General features: G+C 40.1%; 1 protein-coding gene across 3 annotated transcripts in view; it reads left to right on the top strand.

The window, feature by feature from the left end:
- Window positions 1-21,290, top strand: part of SIPA1L2 (signal induced proliferation associated 1 like 2) — a 236,811-nt gene that overhangs the window by 59,495 nt on the left and 156,026 nt on the right. For all 3 annotated transcript variants that reach the window (XM_039464242.2, XM_039464243.2, XM_039464241.2), the window contains exon 2: window positions 5,429-5,478. The gene's annotated coding sequence lies outside the window, so the exon portion shown is untranslated. The remainder of the gene's footprint in view (window positions 1-5,428; window positions 5,479-21,290) is intronic.

The following is a 21,290-nucleotide window of genomic DNA, read 5'->3' as shown; positions in this document are numbered from 1 at the left end:
GGTCATCAGAGAAATGCAAATCAAAACCACACTGAGATACCATCTCACACCAGTTAGAATGGCGATCATTAAAAAATCGGGAAACAACAGATGCTGGAGAGGATGTGGAGAAATAGGAACACTTCTACACTGTTGGTGGGAATGTAAATTAATTCAACCATTGTGGAAGACAGTGTGGCGATTCCTCAACGACCTAAAAATAGAAATCCCATTTGACCCAGCAATCGCATTACTGGGTATATATCCAAAGGATTATAAATCATTCTTCTACAAGGACACGTGCACACGAATGTTCATTGCAGCACTGTTTACAATAGCAAAGACCTGGAACCAACCCAAATGCCCAACGATGATAGACTGGATAGGGAAAATGTGGTACATATACACCATGGAATATTACGCAGCCATCAAAAACGATGAGTTCACGTCCTTTGTAGGGACATGGATGAACCTGGAAACCATCATTCTCAGCAAACTGACACAAGAGCAGAAAATCAAACACCGTATATTCTCACTCATAGGCGGGTGTTGAACAATGAGAACACATGGACACAGGGAGGGGAGCACTACACACTGGGGTCCGTTGGGGGGAAATGGGGGAGGGGCGGGGGGTGCGGGGGTGGGAAGAGATAGCATGGGGAGAAATGACAGATACAGGTGAGGGGACGGAAGGCAGCAAACCACACTGCCATGTGTGTACCTATGCAACAATCTTGCATGTTCATCACATGTACCCCAAAACCTAAAATGCAATAAAAAAAAATGTGCAAACTTTAATTCAAAAATACTTTTTGCTAAAAAATGCAGATGATTATCTGAGCCTTCAGCAAGTCAAATCATTTTGTGGATGGAGAATCTTGCCTTAATGTTGATGACTGTTGATTGATCAGGGTGGCAGTAGCTGAAGGTTGGGCTGGTTATGGCAATTTCTTAAAATAAGACCACAGTGAAGTTTGCCACATCAGTTGGGTCTTCTTTCATGAAAGACTTTATGCTGTTTCTTTTTCTTTCTTTTTTTTTTTTTTTTTTTTTTTTTTTGAGATGGAGTTTCACTCTTGTTGCCCAGGCTGGAGTGCAATAGCGTGATCTCAGCTCATTGCAACCTTTGCCTCCCAGATTCAAGTGATTTTCCTGCCTCAGCCTCCCAAGTAGCTGGGACTATAGGCATGTGCCAACACGCCTGGCTATTTTTTTTTTTTTTTTTGTATTATTAGTAGACACAAAGTTTTGCCCTGTTGGCCCAGGTGGTCTCAAATGCCTGACCTCAGCCTCCACCCACCGTGGCCTCCCAAAGTTCTGGGATTATAGGCATGAGCCACTGTGCCTGGCCACTTCATGCTGTTTTATAGCATTTGACCCAAAGTAGAAATTCTTTCAAGACTGGGGTCTCTCCCCTCAAGCCCTGCCAAGTTTATGTAATATTCTAAATCCTTTGCAACAATGTCATTGTAATCTTCACCAAGAGCAGATTCCATCTCAGGAAACCACTTTCTTTGCTCATCTACAGAAAGCAACTCCTTATCCATTCGAGTTTGATCATGAGTTTGTAGCAACTTAGATCTTTAGGTGCCAGTTCTACTTCTAGTTTTCTTGCTACGTCTTCCTATACTGAAATCTTGAGATGCCCAGAGTCATCCTTGAGGGTTGGAGTCTACTTCTTTTAAACTCCTGTTAATGAAGTTGATATTTTGACCTCCGCTCATGAATCACGAATGTTCTTGTTGGCTCTAGATTGGTGATTCTGAAAGGTTTTCAGTTTATTCTGCCCAAATCCACCAGAGGAATTACTATCTGTGATAGCTATAACATTACAAAAAATACCTCTGTACAACTTAAAAGTCTGAATTGCTTTTTGATCCATGGGCTGTGGAATGGAAGTTACTAGCAGGCATGAAACAACATTCATCTGCTTGTACACCTCCATCAGAGCTCTTGGGTAACCAGGTTGCATTGTCAAGGAGCAGTAATATTTTGAAAGGAATCTTTTTTCCTGAGCACTAGGTTTCAATGTGAACTTTAAGTATTTGGTAAATGATGCTGTAAACAGATTTGCTGTCATCCAGGCTTTGTTGTTCCAATGATAGAGCACAGGCAAAGTAGATTTAGCATAATTCTTAAGGGCCCAAAGATTTTCGGAATGGCAACTAAGCGTGAGTTTCAACTTAAAGTCACCAGCTGCGTTAACTGCTAACAAGACAATTAGCCTGTCCTTTAAAGCTTTGAATCCAGGTTCTGACTTCCCCTCTCTAACTATGAAAGTCCTGTAGGACATCTTCTAATAGAGGGCTGTTTCATTTACACTGAACATTTGCTGTTTAGTGTAGCTTTCCTTGTATCTCAAGAACCGGCCTCTGCTACCTGCAGACTTTCCTCTGCACCCTCCTCACCTCTCAGCCTTCATATAATTGAAGAGAGTTAGGACTTTGTTCTGAGCTAGGCTTTGGCTTAAGGAAATGTGGCTGGTTTCATCTTCTATCCAGAACACTCAAATTTTATCCATATCAGCAATAAGATTGTTTTAGTTTCCTATTATTTGTGTGTTCACTGTAGTAGCACTTTTAATTTCCTTCAAGAACTTTTCCTTTGTATTCATGACTTGGCTGTTTGGCACAGGAGGCTTAGCATTCGGCCTGTTTTGGCTTTTGACATGCCGTCTTCATTGGGCTTAATTGCTTCTAGTTTTTGATTTAAAGTGAGTTGTTTGACTCTTCCTTTCACTTGAATACAGAAAGGTCATTGTATGGTTATTAATTGGCCTAAGTTTAATATAGTTGTGTCTCAGAGAATAGGGAGGTCTAAGAAGAGGTAGAGAAACGGGGGATGCTGGTCGGTGGAGCAGTCAGAACACAGTATTTATGGGTTAAATACACTGTTTATATGGGTGTGGTTCATGCCACCCCAAAACAGTTACACTAGTTCTATCCAAGATCACTGATCATAGGTCATCGTAACAAATATAAAAATAATGACAAAGTTTGAAGTATTGTGAGAATCAAAATGTGACGTGGAAACACCAAGGGAGCACTTAGTGTCAGAAAAATGGTGCCGATAGACTAGCTCGATGCAGAGTTACTACAAGCCTTCAGTCTGTAAAAGACACAGTATTTACAAACCACGGTAACATGAGGTCCACCTTATATCTAGTACTGTGTCTGAGTCCCTGACCCAGTACTAGACGTCCACTGATGTTAAGTAGATTGAGACTGTTGTGCAACCATCACCATCAAACATTTTCAGACCTCTTCATCTTGAAAAATGAAATTCTCTAGCTATTAAACAGTAACCCCATTTCTCCTCACCCCCTTCCCTGGCAACCACCATTGTACTTTCTGATTTTAAGAAATTGACTTACTCTACATACTTCATATAAATGGAATCATACAGTATTTGTCCTTTTTGTGACTGGCTTATTTGCTTAGCATGGCATCTTCAAGGTTCGTCTATGTTGTAATTTGTGTCAGACTTTCCTTCCTCTTTAAGGCTGAATAATACTTCATTGCACGTATTTCCCATATGTTGTTTCTGCATTCATCTGTAATGGGTGCCTAGGTTGCTTCCACCTTTTGGGCTACTGTGAATAATGCTGCTGTGAATGTGGCTGTGCAAGTTCAGCTTCGAGACCCTGCTTTCAGTTCTTTTGACTGCATGCCCAGAAGTAGAATTGCTGAACTGATGAGTCATAGGGTAATGTTATGTTTAATTTTTTGTTTGTTTGTTTGTTTTTTGAGGTACCCACTATATTATGTATTACTTTTCTTTCTTTCTTTCTTTTTTTTTTTTTTTTTTGAGACAGTCTCGCTCTGTTGCCCAGGCTGGAGTGCACTGGTGTGATCTCGGCTCGCTGCAACCTCCACCTCCCAGCTTCAAGCAATTCTTTGCCTCAGCCTCCTGAGTAGCTGGGATTACAAGTGGCCACCACCATGCCTGGCTGATTTTTGTATTTTTAGTAGAGATGTGGTTTCACCATGTTGGCCAGGCTGGTCTTGAACTCCTAACCTTGTGATCCACCCACTTTGGCCTCCCAAATGTAATGTGCTGGGATTACAGGCATGAGCCACTGCACCCAAGCCTATACATTAGATTTTTAAACTCAGAACTGTCTATATTGGCTATGAAAATTGTCCGTGTGAGAATTTCTTTCCCCCACAACCCTAACCCCTGCACATAATCTTATATTCAGCCACAATTGAGGGACTGCTAGTAATTTTTCATCTATTGTTTCTGTGCTTCATAAAAACGGAGACAGATTGAAAAAGGAGGGCTATTTAAAACTAAGGCTTGTCATAGCCTTCTTGGGAGGTGGCTTTGTAGTTTATCTCCTCTTGAAATGAAAGGGATGCTGTTAATGCTATGCTGGGTTAACAGGTGTAAACTGGGAGTGTCTCGGGGTGCCCTCCTTCTTGGGGTCTGTCTTGTCCTTTGTAGGAAGCAGTGCTGGATCTTGGCAGCATTTAGAGAGCCACACTGTCTTCATAAACCCATGTTCGTATAGTTTTGTTTGAAGTGTATACTCCAGTTTGTTGCATTTTGAGTCTATGCAGTGTCAGGTCAGAGTGTGAGCACTTTGCTGTAGTTGAGTTTGCAGAAATTCTTACGTTGGCTATTTTAAAAAAGAAAGTGTTGAAAGCACGATCTTAGGAGTCCAGCCGACTTGAGTTCACATCCTGCGCTTGCTGATTCACTTGGGGCAAATAACCAGTCTCTTGAGTGCCAGTTTCCTCAACCAGGGAGGCAGAAAAGGCCAACTGTTGTTATTTTCTTTTAATGTGGTAGTGAGGTTGGAAATAAGTGTTTTAGTAGAGTGTCTAGTACACAGCACTGCATACCTAATACTGACCATTGCCATTACCAATAAAAGAAGATGCAGTTCAACAGAATTTAGTACCAAAACGGATACCTGGAGTTCTCAAAATTTTTAGTTTTAGGATTTCTTTGATGTTCTTAAAAATTATTGGAGTCCCAAGGAGCTTTAGATTATGTGGCTTATCTCTGTTGATGTTTATCATACAGAATTAAAACTGAGAAGTTTTAAAAATATTTATTAATTTAAAATTATGGTAACCCCTTTATATTTTATTATAGATAGCATTTTATAAAAATATTTTTTCAAAACGAAAATTAACGAGCAGTATAATATTGTTGTATACTTTTGCAAATTTCATTAATGTGTGGCTGAAGAGAAGACAGCTGGATTGTCTGACCTGCTTCTGCATTCAATCTCTTGTGCTGTAGTATGTTCCTCAGCCTCTGGAAAACTCCATTTTACTTTGGGGAGAGATGAAGAGTAGAAAAGATAAATAGTCCCTTGGTATCAACATGAAAATGGTTTTGACCTTGTGGACCCCTGGGGATTCCTCAGATCACATGTTGAAACTGCTGACCAAGAGTTGTCCTGGGAGTCTGAATGGGTCTCTTTCTTATTTTGCAGGTTCTTGCCCAGGCTGTGTGAGCAGGAGCCAGCTGCTCTTCCCCACTCAGGTAAGCCTGCAAGCAAGGCGTCCTCACTTCAGAGAGGCATGTTGATTTTTAAATTGCGTTTTTTGTGTTCCATTAATTTTTTTTTTAAGCTTGTTTCAGTTTCCCTAGGATGAGTGTATGTTTTTATTTTGTCACTCTGTCACAGCAAACATGGGTAAGCATTGTTTTACGAAAGCTCATTTGAATTTTGGAGTTGCCTAGTTTCAAAGCTTCTGGATGGAGGCTTTGAAAGGAGTCACTAACAAGTTCCTTTGAGCATCCTTTAATGCATTTAAAAGTAACTGCTTTTTATAATTGGTTTGTATGTTGTCTCCATGGAGCAGCTCTTATATTAGAGGCATAACATGCGAGCATGCTGGTGGATAAAGAGCTGCCAAAGGCTTCTTTCTCGGTATAGGACGTGCCCTGGACCCGCTGAAGGTGGCCGTTGTGAGGAAGGTGATCCAGGGAGTGGTGGGGTGAAGTCCAGCCTGCTCTGCCCAGGGCCAAGGGTACTGTCACCTAAACTCCTTCCTTGGCTGCAGAATAAAGACAAAGGTGCTCTCTTACTTGTGTGTGTTCACAAATACTGCATTTCCTTTAGCAGCAGGAAATAAGATGGGCTTGTGAAGGAGCCCTGTCAGAAGTAACCACCCCCAGGACATTTGTCCTCCACCCTTGGATTGTCAAACATGGATTCTTATCCTTTCCTCTTAGTCTGTGTCTACACAACTTAGACACAGGCACATGACACATGTATGTACCCACACAGTTTTCAGGTTACACACTTCCTGACCTTATACCCCAAAACCCTTGAGTGCGATAGAGATATTTGCTTGGGTAACAGGTTCAGTTGTCAACTTCAGATAGCTTCATATCCATTCCTTACTTATACAGAATCTATTATTTGTATGCCAGTGTTACCGTTTGCCTGAAAATGTCCTTTGCAGTGTCTTTCCCTTTCCGTATAGGGTCCCTCTAGGGTCAGGCGTTGCATTTTAATTGCCATGTCCTTTGATCAATCTTTATTTCCACAGACTTTGTCTTTTATGCGTGTTGGTGCATTTTGAGGTCTATGGCTTGGGAGCTTGCCTTTAAAAATGATTTGAGGATAAGTATTTAAACTGTGGCAAGATACCACTGGAGGAGGGATGGCTATCCACCAGGTGTTTCTTATAAATTATAAATACATAAGTACAAATGTGTTGAGTGGTGAAATTGTGAAAGTTCTTACAAGAGGTGGGATGGAGGAGAGAACAGTAGAGATAGACTCTTTGCCTGAAAAGACTGTGTTCCCTCTTAGTGGGAATCAAGAGACTTGGCTGAAGTACTAATGAAATTAGTTGAGACTGAGTAAATTCTGATGTGGAAATAAAACTAAAGAGAGGTAATTAACATTTTCAGCACAGGAAATGGGAGGTGTTTCCCACCTGGCTTTAAGGAAAGAAAAACTAAAAGAACCAAAGCAATTGAACTTCATTCATACTTTTTATCAACAGATACGTTGTATGGATTTGTGATTTCCCTTTTAGTTAGGGTCCCATTGTAACCCATGTTAAAATAGCACTTGAAATGAATTTTCAACTGAGAAAAAAGACTACCTGGTACCCAACAGCTTTTTCAAGGAAGCACAGCTTTACTTTCCTCTATGCTCTTAAAGACATCATCTGGATCCACATCAAAAGCAACTTAAACAGTAAAAACATAAATAAAATTAAATTTTAAAATAAGAGAGAATACCTGGAGTTGGGCTAACAGACTGGGAAAAAGTTAGATCAGGAACTCATTCCACATGCAGAAATAAAGGCAAAAAGCATTAAATGTAAATTTAAAACTAAAATATGGAAAGTAATTTTTATAATTGTGGAGAAGGGAAGTTTTAGCAGTGACCTATTATTCTCCAGTTAACTTATGTGTAAAGCCTACCTTGTTTAAAATCTACAGATTGTGTGATAGCATCAGAACTGAGGAGACAGCATACTTGTTCAATTACTGACTTCTTGTCTGCTCCTTTGTAGATGATTTTACCGTTTGATGCCCCCTTTTTCCCATTGGCGAAGTTAGGATTTATTTACTTACCCATCTTAAAGGCTTAGAAACGTGTTTATCAGAGGATTAGGAGACTTGTTCTGTGGGAGAAGTCAAAATTATTATCATGAGAAGTGACTGAGACAAGTTTGGGCTTAGCTCCAAATTCTTGTCCTTACAAAGATGGATAGAATTTTCCAAGATAGCTGGCACTGTAGTGTTATAGTGGCCTGTGTTTCAGCTTTGAGATTTCTTGTAAGAATTTTTAACTCCTTAGTTATTTTCTTATCAGAAAGGTGCTGTTTGGATGCCTGGAATATTTTGTTCCTCCTCTTTGCTTTTACTTTTACCTTTACCTTCCGCCTTTCACCCTTTGGGAATGAAAATAAGTATTGGAGGGATGGTCCTAGACTTCTTTTTGATCCTGCATGTTTTAATTTTATGGTCAGTTTTGTAAGGCCAGCAGAATTCTAGACTTGAATGGATCTTTAGAGGGTCTATAATGTATCTTCATCTATTTATTTATTTTTAGATGGAGTCTTCCTCTGTTGCACAGGCTGGAGTGCAGTGGCGCCACCTCAACTCATTGCAACCTCTGCCTCCTGGGTTCAAGTGATTCCTCTGCCTCAACCTCCCAAGTAGCTGGGACTGTAGGTGTGTGCCACCATGCCCAGCTAATTTTTGTATTTTTAGTAGAGACAGGGTTTTACTATGTTGGCTATGCAGGTCTGGAACTCCTGACCTCAGGCAATCCACTTGCCTTGGCCTCCCAAAGTGCTGGAATTACAGGTGTGAGGCACCGTGCCTGGCCTTCATCTACTTTTAAAATGTTCTCAGACTGAGTTTCTCATTGTCCTGCCCAAGTTTCTGAACAAACATTGTACTTGCTAGATCTGTACAGGGGGAACAGCAGCATCCTTTGCCTGCTTACAGTGGATGTGTGCCATCTCTTGCCAGGATCGGGATGTCAAGAGCGAGTCGGTGCTGGTGTTTGATTCCTTACTCGAGTGTTTTCACCATTGGGAAGTGCAGTTGCCTATGTATGAAATGTTTAGATGATTTCATATCTCTTCCTAAGTTCCATTTTTTTGCTGCTTCCATTTTTTTTTTCCTTTTGGCTGAAATTACAGTTTCAGGATGGGTAAACACAAACACTTTCCAGATTATGTTTTGAAACATTTTATTTCATATTGCACTATCAGCCAGATTTAGAAAGATGTAGCCACCTCAGGCAGATGGTCTTAAAATCTGAAGACCTCAGGGGAAGGAGACTGTGGGCTTCCTGAGAGTGATTTAGTACAGTAAATATTTACTGGATAATTTCTCTAAATGCCATACTCTGTTAGTTGCTGGGGGAAACAAGATGATGAAAAGGCAGCCCTTCCCCCAAGAAGCGGTTATGATCTAAAGGGGAAGAAGCAAATATACACAAATAGCTCTGATGAAAGGTTCAGTTGCTGTAATTATGGAATACTGGGGGAATACTAGTGAGCTGAGATGACCGTGGATCTGTGTGTTCTCCAGGGTACCTGGCACATTGTAGGTACTCACTACACACATTTGGGTGAATAAATGAACACGTGTAGGCATGTGCATTTTGGTGTACTTTATTCAGAGTAAAAAAGATGTATAGAAAGAGATAATGTGTTAGATTTGGGTATGACTTCATAGGGTTTGAGGATTTGATGAGGTCACCAAGGACCTGAGGCAAGCTGAGCAGAAATCTAGCCCATGGGCCACTCCGTGTCGTCTTGTACCCAAGACAGCTCTGCTTGCTTCTTAGCCTCCTCTTCCCAAGGCTTGGAACTCTCTCTTTTTTCTGCAGCACCTGAACCCATTGTACAAAGAAAGTAAGATGTGGTCCTTAATTAAGTAGGTCTATGAGAGTGAAAAAAACTGTTTTTTCCTCTTGCTGTAACACCACCACAGTCAACAAAGAAGCCATGACCACATGTCTGGTGGTTTTGCCCCCACACACCAAACAAGCAGTTAATTCTGCAGCTGACACCAGCTGGCTGTCTTCTAATTCAATTCAGCTCTGATAAAATTTACCTGGAGATAGTGTCAGATCCCACAGATTGAGGGCCCAGTCCCAGGACTCTTCCTCCTTTCTCTGCCCCTTCATAGGCCAGTCTCAAGCTCCAGGTGAATTTACCTGTGCTTCTGATCGACTACATTGGGGTTTCCACAACCCCCGCCTTGGATATGATTAATTTGCTAGAGCGGCCCACTGAACTCAGGGAAACTCTTACGTATACTGGTTTATTATAAAGGATTTTACATATTTCTTCTACAGAGGAGGAGATGCATATAGGGCAAGGTAAGGGGGAAGGGACACAGCTTTCATGTGCTTTACAGGCATTCCACCCTCCAGGAACCTCCACGTGTTCAGCTGTCTGGAAGCTTCCTGAACCGTGTCCTTTTGGGCTGTTATGGAAGCTTAATTACATAGGCATTATTGATTAAACCATTGGCCGTTGGTGATCAAATTAACTTTCAGACCCTCTCTCCTCTCTGGAGGCTGGGAGATGGCACGGAAAGTCCCAACCCTTTGATCATGTCTTGGTCCTTTAGGTAACCAGCCCCATCCTAAAGTAACCTCAGGGCTGTCATCCATCAGTTCACTCATTAGCATACAAAAACATGTCACTGGAAATTTTAAGGATTTTAGGAGCTATATACCAGGAAATGGGCTTGAAGTTCAAATATGTATTTTATACTATCACAGTCTAATAACGCTGGTTTCTCTTGGACTGATTAATGCTATTCAGACTCAAAAGATTTTAACTATTTTATAACTTGGAATTTTTTTTATTGGCAAGGTAAGGATATGCTTTACTTGGTAATTAGAAATTTCTTTATTTTCCTTCCCATTTTCCAATATCTCTTCTTACCGTTAGGTTATAGCTAGTTAAATAAATTACAGTTGATTATATTGCTAGTAAGGTTTCCCAGAATGTAATGCTGATCAACTTGATCACATAAGACACACTTTATGACTGAATGTGACAGATGCCTTCCCTCATTTGCAGTATATTTTCAGGCCATTTCCTCTTCTGTTGAATAATTATTATTGCAGCTTTATTATTTGCTTACACTATGTGACAGGCAATATTTTAGTATTTTACCTTTCTCATTTAATCTTTCAGTATGCTTTGAAGTAGGTGTCCCCATTTAAAACATAAGGCTCAGGAAGGCTCTGTGATTTGCCTAAAGGTCATATAGCTAATTTATAATGGAGCAAACTACCAGGTCTCTATGGCAGTGCCCTAAGGGTAAAGACTCCGGGAGGGGGCCAAGTCACCCCTTTAGTAGTCGTATTTTATAGATAATATAAGAATCTGGTCTTATTCTGCTTCTGCAGGCAGTTAGGAGAAGAACTGAAAAGAAGCATCTGTCCAATTATATTATCATCTATGTATTCATACATTGTTCATGCAGAAAGATAAGCATATTGATATTGTGCAAAACCAAATAGAATCCTCATAAGACTTCAAGAATGAGTAATATGAAACAACTACTGCATATTTTTACACTCAAATGAAATAATTGATTCATTCATAGCCTAAAGCCCTGCTTGAAATAATCAGACTTCTCAAAACACACTGACCCCCGAGTGTTGTGAATGTTGGGTTCTTTTTTGTTTTGCTGAATCTTCAGCTTAAGTGGAGATTAAATGGTTAAGATATTTGAAAGAAGTGTGAAATGTGAAAGTCATCATATTAGAGATTATCCCTACAAATGTTTAAAATGTAATGTCATGCCTCGTACAAGTCTTCTACAGTGTTATTATTTGGAAAGCATTTATAGTACCATATTATAAAGACATAATTTTGTATATTTCCTTAGGAAAAGCTACTAATACTTAAACTTTTAGTTCATGGATCTGAAATCCAGCAGGGCTTTTCCACATGCCACATTGTGATTTTACAAGCTGAGTCTCAGTATGTATGGTTTGTTTTCTTTCCTTTGTTTGTTTGCTTTTATTAAACATTTCTCTTTGGAGGAAATATCAGTGGAAAGCTTTATAAAGGAAGAATTCAGTGAGGAACAATGGATAGTGTTAAGGTTTTGATTCTTTAGTGAGATAACTGTTTTTCCTCAATGAAAGCACTTTCCAAGGTAATGAACAATGTGTCTGATAGGGGCTGAAAGGCTGAGACTCCATTCTCAAAACAAAAGAAAAAAAAAACAAACTGAAAAACCTTTATTGTTTTAAGCAGTGGTCTAAGCCCTAGCTGTCCACCTTAGAAACTTAAAACTGAATTAAAAACTGAATTTCCAACATCTGTATTTTCCTAAACTTCCCCAGGCAATTCTTAAAAGCTATGAAGAGTTGAGAACTTGAGTGTGAGGGAAACTTGAAAGAGCCATAGTCAGTAATTATTATAATGTAATCATCACCTTCATACCTATTTCAGTGGGAGGGTAAAAGTTCTTTTAAGCCTGACAGTGTGTACTGTAGGAACCATCCCATCTTGAGGGCCCTTTCAAACTCAAACATTCCTTCTGCCTCATCCATTTCTGTGGTCCAGGAAGTCACAGGATATTAGATCATTGTGTCTCTTTCATACCTTCAGGCACACACAATAGAAATAAAGGCTCTGCAGTCACCCATTTTAAAAGTTTGTTTATTTAGAGAGAGAAAGGAATAGAGAATCTATATGTGCAGTAAATTGTGGTAATTTTTTATATTGATTTTCCTACTAAAAAATGGTAACACGTTGTAAGTTCAGATTCAATTCTTGGTAATAATAATTGCATTTATTGAGTCCTCCCTGTTCTAAGTCTTGCTGTAAGCCTTTTGCAGGTGTTCTTTCTTTTGTTAATTAGTATGAAGCAGCTCAGGTTGCTGTCTTTCCTGCTCTGTGGATGCAGCACCCAGAGGCACAGAGATGCCTCAGGGACTTGTCCAGGTCGCACAGTCAGTAGTGGAGCAGGCACTTTGGCCTGAAGGAGATTCTAGTGTCAGGCTTTTAGCCATAAGCCTGTGCTGACACCCATGTATTTGCAGAAAAATATTCTGGCAAATGAGCTTGGTGGAAACAGTTTGATTTAATGAAAAAACCTGAAAGAAACTTGATTTGAGAGTTAGACAACAACCTGATTTGCCATCCAAGGTGTCAGATTATTAACTTGATGTGACATTGGGCAAGCTACTTCACCTAAGGTTTTTATCCAAATTCATCGAGATGATGCTTGTTGATCTAGCTATTTTCTTTTATTTGAAAAATCAACTAAAGTCTGTTGGTAAGACACTTACTATTTTTATGTTTAAATTTCATTTAGTGTACTTACTGATTTACCAATTTATTTACTTTAAATTCCAGGATACATGCACAGAATGTGCAGGTTTGTTACATAGGTATATATGTGCCATGGTGGTTTGTGGCACCTATCAACCCATCATCTAGGTTTTAACCCCTCAAGCATTAGCTATTTGTCCTGAGGCTCTCCCTCTTCTTGCCTCCCACTCCCCAAAAGGCCCTGGTGTGTATTATCCCCCTCCCTATGTCCATATGTTCTTTTTGTTCAAATCCCACTTATGAGTGAGAACATGTGTACACTTATTATTACTTCTCCCATCTGTATTAATATGTATTTATTACTGCTTCTGGGAGAAGAGTAATACCTCTCCCAGAAGTATTATTTATTACATCTCCCATCCTGTCCCCACAATAAAAACTCAGGGTAAAATCTTTTCAAATAAATATATTGAGAAAAGGAAAAGTAAATGCTCAATTAAAATTGGGGATTGAGGAGTGTTAACATTTAGCTTTTAACTTTTCATTTTTTTATAATCTCATCTGATGGTTTCTTTTAGTTCCCTATTGTGGCCTGATTTTCATTCTGTCCAGCAATGCTCTCTAGAAGGGTGGCACTCCTGGCCTCTTGGTGGCCCATCCCTTGCCGGAAGACTTAGTGCTTGATACTGATCCCCTTTCTCCTCGTTTTTGTTGCCTGGCTCCGTGGCCTGAGCAGTCGACCTGATGTGGTCTAAAAACCTTTGTCGGCCCTGATGCAGTGGCTTATGCCCATAAGAGGTTGCAGTGAGCTGAGATCATGCCATTGTACTCCAGCCTGCATAACAATAGTGAAATTTCATCTCAGAACTCCAAAAACAGACCTTTGTTGTTAAGTCTGGCTAACATGGTGAAACCTTGTCTCTACTAAAAATAGAAAAATTAGCTGGGCATGGTGGTGGGCGCCTATAATCCCAATGACTCAGGAGGCTGAGGCAGGAGAATCGCTTAAACCTGGGAGGCAGAGGCTACAAGGGAGCACGCCACTGCACCCCAGCCTGGGCAACAGAGGAAAACTGTCTCAAAACAAAACAAAACAAAAAATGGCTTTGTTGTTTTAAGCAGTGGTCTAAGACCTAGTTGTCCACCTTAGAAACTTAAAACTAAATTAAAAACTGAATTTCTGACATCTGTATTTTCCTAAACTTCCCCAGGTAATTTTTAAAAGCTATGAAGGGTTGAGAACTTCCATGTAAGGAAAACTTGAAAGAGCCATAGTCAATAATTATTATGATGTAATAATCACTTTCCTGTCTCTTTCAGTGGGACACTAAAAGTTCTCTTAAGCGTGGCAGTGTATGCTATAGAAATGTGTGGCTCAGTCATGCATCTCTCCTCTGTTCACCTGCCTGGGTCCTCCCAGCCCTCTCATTTTCCTGTATAGGCTGTAAGAGCTAAAATTGAGGTTTGCTGTGTGTTCAGACAAAGTGAGGAAGCTAGAGGAGTCCAGGTTAAGAGGTAGCCACAGGAACTTAGGTGCAAACTGAGAATACAATTGAGTCTTCTTTTCTATTCCTTTGTCTGTTGTTTAGGGGTTTAGTATGTAGGATTATTCCTTGGTATGATCTGCCTGCCGAACCATGCTATTTTTAGGCACTACACCACACAATAGGTTTATAAAGAGGCTGTTGAACCTTTTGAGGCTGCTGTAGTCTGTCTGACAAGGGCTGAGTTACGAGGAGGCTCCCCCGCCTCATGGTTCAGGCATGTAGGATTTTTATTATTTCTTCTTTAGAAAGCATCTGAATAGCTTAAAAATACAGTGGTTTGGCAGTTTGTCAGGTGATGCCAGCTGTCTACACAGCCCTCCTTCCATGCCCAGGTTCTATAGACACAGCCTCGCAGGTGTTTGTTAGGTTGCTAATTTTTGTTTTTTCTCCTTTTCAAAATGTGCTAAAATGTGCACAGTTAGTGATGCTAAGGGGAAAAAAGTGAACATGTGAAGCATTTTCTTGTTTGCGGGTCTCTGTCCTCTGTCTGATGATGCATTTTATTTGCTGAGGGGATCTCCTTGTCCAGATCTGATTATGAAGTGGACTAAACAGGGTCAGTAGTAAATATTTATTATTTTACATTTGTTTTGAAAATGGCAATCAGATCTTGTTGGCTTTGAATCCATTCTTAGAAATAAACATCAGTACATTAGGATGAAAAAGTACTCAATTGTTAACAGTTGCAATGGAAAAAAAAAACCTCATTATAAAATACTGTGATGCCTTTAATGTGTCCACATAATAGATTAGGTATTATTTATGATTCTTTTCTTCCTTTATTCTATCTCCTTCCATTAAAATGCTATAATAGGTAGTGTATTAAAATTACTGTATAGCTTTGACTGTTTAAAACACGTATCTTTATGCAGATCATCCCCAAACTAATTTTCATCCAGGCAATTAGCCAAGTAAAGATTTTTCTTTAGCAGTGCTTAGTGAGGGGATAGACTCTAAGTTATCTTTGACAACTTCATGATTAATCCTGAATATTTTTAACTCCTTTCTGCTCTGGTTACAGACGCATGTATCTCCTTGGCATTCAAAATGTGCTGTTGACATATCTGCCACTCTGTAAGGACAGGTCTGGGCAGTCTTGCCAAGGGCAGCATTTTGGGCCATTTTCCCCATTTCTTATCAGCGCTTCTCCAGTGTCCTATAGCCTCCAAAATTCCTTGGGGATTTGTTGGTGATCTCAGCAGTTTATCCATATTTGATGCCATATTTACTCACTCAGGGCCTCTCAGAGAAGCTGGTGCAGTGGGACCCATCAGGTGGTTGGCTCTATGGCCGCCTCTTTACCTTCGGCCCTGGAAAAGGTTTAGTAATCACTAAGCCTGTGTATCAAGAGTCACCTGAGGCCTTTGCTGAAGTACCCATTTCCAGGCACATTCTGTTCACTAACCTGTGTATCTCTAGCTCCTGCTTCTGCATTTTGACCCAGTAGGTATAAGCTGGGGGCTGGAAAGTGGAATTTTCTTTTATTAAGACCATTCCCATCAAAGCCTGGCAATGATAAGTAACTTATCCAGGATCACTCTGGACAACCTGCCAGTCAAAGGTAAAAGAGCATGTACTCTCTACTTTTGTTTTCCATCTGTAGAATAGGAAAGGACCGACAGGCTCATTGGACTGTTCATCCTGGTTACAGGCAAATGGCTGTTGTGCTCCTTAGTGTTTCATTTCCTGTTAGTGGGTGGGGGTGGGTGGGTGGCACATTGTGTATCTCCCTGTGATAGAGAAGGACATAAGATGAACATGTAATCTATGTATCCAGCTCCAACCCAAAAGGTAATGAAAATGGGATCCCGTTTGTGGTTTTGTATGTGGAAATAATTACCGTTAATTACAGATACACAGCAGGGGCTGTCGGAGTCTGGCAGGAGAATGTCCAAAATGTCTTCTGATCACATAGTGACACATAGATATTTGTAATCCCATTTAAAAGAATCAAAAGTTGGCTTCCTGAAAATTTACCTGAAACTCTGTTCTCTTTTACCAGGATACATAACTATAAAGTGTTGGAAAGAGAGTTGAGAAAGATGCTGTGCTCCTTTGTATCATTAATCAGAAAAGTCTAGGAATTCCTATTATTTGACTGACTTTGTCTTCTGTTATCTTTATCAGTTGACGTGGAGATTGCAGTATAGATGGTGGGAATGTCTAAACCAAATGACTCTTTTTATACCTGTGAGCAAATGTGTAAAAGTCACAATGTATCTGTCTGGAACATAGTAGATTCTTAATAAATAGTTGAATGAAACCTTAATGCTTTAAAAAAGGCTCTTTTTATTTCTACTAAGTTCTAGCTCAGGATACTGCAATGTTTTTATTTACTATTTTTTTCCTCTTCATGAAAATCTCTAAAATCCAGCATCTTTAGTGGATAATTTGCATTTATTTATTATCCAAGTTTTTTTTTTTTTTTTTTTTTTTTTTTTTTTTTTGTGAGATGGAGTTTTGCTCTTGTTACCCAGGCTGAAGTGCAATGGCGCGATCTTGGTTCACCGCAACCTCCGCCCCCTGGGTTCAGGCAATTCTCCTGCCTCAGCCTCCTGAGTAGCTGGGATTACAGGCATGTGCCACCATGCCCAGCTAATGTTTTGTATTTTTAGTAGAGACAGGATTTCACCATGTTGACCAGGATGGTCTCGATCTCTTGACCTCATGATCCGCCTGCCTCGGCCTCCCAAAGTGCTGGCATTACAGGCTTGAGCCACCGCGCCCGGCCCTTTATTATCCAAGTTTTATATCATGGTGTTTTTCTAGCAGTGGTACCTCTCATGATTTTGTTCCCCTGTGAGAAATTATATACACTTTGAAGCTTCCATTTTTGGTTCATGTGAGAACTTGTCAGTACATGGCCCAGGGCCTTGGGGCTGCTGTGTCCTGGTCTGGCCATTGAGGCTTATGAAGGTTGAGGCCTCTGGGCCTGTCTCCCACATGCAGAGAGAGCTAAAGGTCCTCACTGCTGGGCAAGGTAAGCGGTAGTACGTAGCATCTTCCTTCCCATGAGGATTAAACAATCACTGGGAAACCTTCCTATATCTAAAGGATTATGCCTTCTTAAAGGAATCTTTAATAAGTACTCAACTTGATGAGCAGATGATCCAAAAATGATGACTCTGAATTAAATTTTTTATTCCTGAGGGCCTTATTAAATACCAGTGTAGCATATGAGCAACAGGGCATAGCAGCTTTCAGGTGATATTATTTGGTTAAATAAATTACTAATTCCGGACTACTGATTTCTTACTAACATTTTGGCATAATGCTGATAGCTGGGGATGTGGTTTGGGATAGGAGGTGGTTAGGCCGTTTTATCCTAATAGTCTGATGGACAGGAAAATGGAATTGCTAGCTACCATGCTACCACCAACTCACAGGGAAAACTGTTTTTAAAAATACAAGCTATGTTTCTTTACTGTCAATAAAGGACAGGCCAAGGGCTATTTCTGTTCTGAGTTAATTCCTTTGTGGGCTCTGAAAGTCCAGTAGTTCTGTGTGTGAGAGAGATAATAGATTAGGCAGGGATCAGAAATCAAGAATGAATTGAGGGGAACCAACAGGAAGGAAATTTGTTTCCAGACTGATTTGCTGATGGGTAGATATTATTACTCTTTCTGAATCACAGAACTTTTACTTCCTTGAAGAACAGATAATCAATTTATATCTGCATTGAATTAGCCTATAGTAGAAACATTGTAGCTTACTCTAATAGAGCAATTTACTGATTTAAAGTAATACACGATAATCTTCATTTACTTACGGCTATTTATATTTTGAAACAAGGCTTCTTTGTTTTATATGTAACCTATTAAAAGTAATATGTATCACATATATTTGTATAGAAAGAAGGAAAGAAAATTTCCTCAATTGTCAACACCCAGTGATGAAAACAAAATTTTGGAAAATTTTCATCTTTTTTCTATAAATAGGTCTGTCTGTGTATGTATGTTTGTATAGACTGCATATACATTTTGGTGTGCTTTTAAAGCACATTTCATTATTTCGTGGTCTTTATAGATAGTATTTTTTTATGCTAGAACATTTAATGTATTTCTTTTACAGGAGTTGGCACATTTTTTTTCAGGTACACAGACCTGGGCAAAAGGAGGTTTACACTTTCTGCCTGCGCAGTTCCCAGGCTTAGTGCTTGTGATTGCAGAACCTAAAGCACTCTGTGTGCTGGGTCTACCGGAGCTGATACTCTATGTTAAGATGTAGGAGAAAAAGTTTATTAAAAAGGATGCTGGTGCCCTATGATTGAGCTCTGCATAGTGAAAAATATTTACTCAGCCTGGCTGACTTCTAGGATAATCCCTGCTATCCCAAGGGCCAGCAGGAAGGAAGCTGAGCTCTGGCTTCCTGCTGTGCCTAGGGTGCTGATGTCTGGGGTTGCTGGGGTAAATTCATACATTCTTCTGCTTTACATAATTCAGATCACCCACCCACCACTGGGATGAGGACTCTAGAGTGTAAAATTAACACATCAAGTGAATTTTATATCATGGTAGCCTTGGGCTGGTTTTTGCAAATTAAATTTTTGCCTCAGCCCTGCAAAAGCAGTATTAATTCAGTACTGGTGAAACCAGACTGCTTCCATGACACTTCTACCCTGAGAGGTAAGAGGATCGTTTTATACTAGGATAGTGTCTTACTGAGTAAGTTGTTATATGTTTGCTAAAAACCACTGTTGACTAAAAGTGATTACCCTCATAAAACTTGATCTACTTGGTATAGAAATTTAAAGAAAATATGCAAAAAAAAAAAAAAGAAGATTTAGGATCATACATCAGCCAGGAGAAGTGCCACTTAATTCTTCCAGAAGACTTTTATGGGAGATATTTATTAGTTGGCATTCAGTTAAAAACATTTTTGTGTGTGTGTGGGGATGCACTAAGAATGGAGCTATCTCTCAGACTTAGTTGGTTTAACCAAACTCACTAGCCGAGTATGTAATAAGAATGCCTACTTAGTAATTTACAAAAATAAATATGCTCATCGTGGGAACCTGAATGCCAGCCTCTTCTCAGTGCCATATTCTCTCCCTGAAGATAGACAGAGGTCTGAAGGTTGCTTGGCACATTTGCCATCAGAACCAGGGAGAGAAGTGAGTTGAACAATTACTGGCTTCAGGCAAGAACTGCTCAGGAGAGGACTCCCCATCTGGTGGCTGAAGTTCCTTCCCCGGATGCCAAAATTTCCTCCAAGATATTCCTTTTTCCATGTTCTTAGTTCCTGACGAAAACTCTTTCTTTAATTATGTTTTGCTATTAATTAGGATACAGTCAAGTCTCACAGACCTCGAGGCTTCTTGCTCTTTGAAGTTTAAATCTTAGTGGGTTATCCTTTCTCCTCATTTCAAGCTGTCTGGGGAGGTTTCACTGTGTGAGATAAAAGCCTATGGTACCTGGCTTTACAGGTAGGGTTCTTTTTGAACAGTGCAGCTATGACTTGTCCCTTTTTCCAGTAAGGCTTTTGTTCCGGCTTACACTCCGTACAGACCCTACTTTGGTGATGTGGAATAATGATCTATATAAAAATAATATCTAAATGCTTCAAATATATGATTTATCTCTGGACTGGTGATGTTACAGTCAGTGTCATGCTGGCATAGGGTGTTAGGCCTGTTGACACTTCTCAGCACATGCTGGCAATGTTTCACTTAGCTGACTATCTTTTGTGTCTTTACTGTGCCAGGTATCTTGTTAGGCAGGGCAAGACAACACAGCATTGACTGGATTTCTCTGATTTCTCCATCCTCAGTCTAATAGGCTAGACAAGCCTGTAAACAAATAATGGTAGTGTTGGGTTATGTCTGTCAGAACACGGAATAGGGCAAGAGCTATGGCTTGCCAGAGATGGTGAGAACACGTGGAAGACACGGTAGCTGGAGGGGAAATACTGTTTGGAATACTGGAATTTTCAAAGTGCCTGGAGTTTGGATTAATAAGAGTGTGAGAGGAAACTCACTGGCTGGGAATAGAAAGACTGGTTGAAGTCATTCTCTGGTGGGGCCTAATGTGTTGTGGGGTTAGGATAGTAAATGATTTGTGTAGATGGAAATGCACAAAGAGATTTTTGTAACCTTTGACCAAAGTTAGACACCTACCCCTACTGTATGTGACTTCTACTATTGAAAAGCTGCCTAAATTCTCAGAGTCCCTTTTTGCACATCTTAACAGGGAGACTGATAACCACATTATGAGGCATCATAGGTAGAAGCGAATACCATAAATGGAGCCCAACCCCTGGCAGGCATTCAGTGTAGGTTATGTTTTCCTGCTTGTTCTAGACGGCTGCTGAATCTGTGTGACAGCAGTGAGACCAGCTCCACAAACGTTTTCACCGTAACCTGCTGTGGATTGCACAGGCACTGTGCAATGTCAGCCTCTGCCCTTCTAGTTCGGTATTTTATTGAGCTGCCTTCATGAGTTTTTGTGAATCCTCTTTTGCTCACAGAGCACAGATAAAAATTTACCTTTGTTGGGTGTGGGATTTCATCCACATGGCTTCTCTCTCCATTCTTGACTGCTGTCCCAGAGCTAGCGTGTGTCTCCTGGCCCAACGATTGCCTCCATCCTCAAAATCTCAAGAATCTCAAAATCCTTGAGATTTTGTGATCCGAATCTAAAAAAATAGAGGGAAATTAAATCAGCTTTCAGAGAAGTGTGCTTTAACTTTTCCTGGGTAAATTGCCTTATCTGTCTTTTTGCAGACTTAAGTCTGACCCCAGTGTTCACTAACTTGGAGCTTTTCAATTTTTTTTAACTGTTTGTATAAGAGAGGATAAGATCCCTAGTTTTACAGAGCAAAAGTTCAAAGATTCTTAAGTGTGATTGATAACAGCTCCTGAAGACACATATTTTCTTTTGACTTTATCTTGTTTCTGTCTCTGTTAGTTTTTACCAGGTGACACACTTATCTGTCTGGTTTCTCCATATCTGAATGGGGTTTATGTGCCATTGATAGCTGCCTTTTGAGTTGCATGGATTCTGTTCCCATCATT

This window comes from Saimiri boliviensis, chromosome 14 (assembly GCF_048565385.1).
Source record: "Saimiri boliviensis isolate mSaiBol1 chromosome 14, mSaiBol1.pri, whole genome shotgun sequence".
NCBI lineage: Eukaryota > Metazoa > Chordata > Mammalia > Primates > Cebidae > Saimiri > Saimiri boliviensis.
The sequence above is the reverse complement of the archived record's forward strand: the minus strand, read 5'-3'. Positions and strand labels throughout refer to the sequence as shown.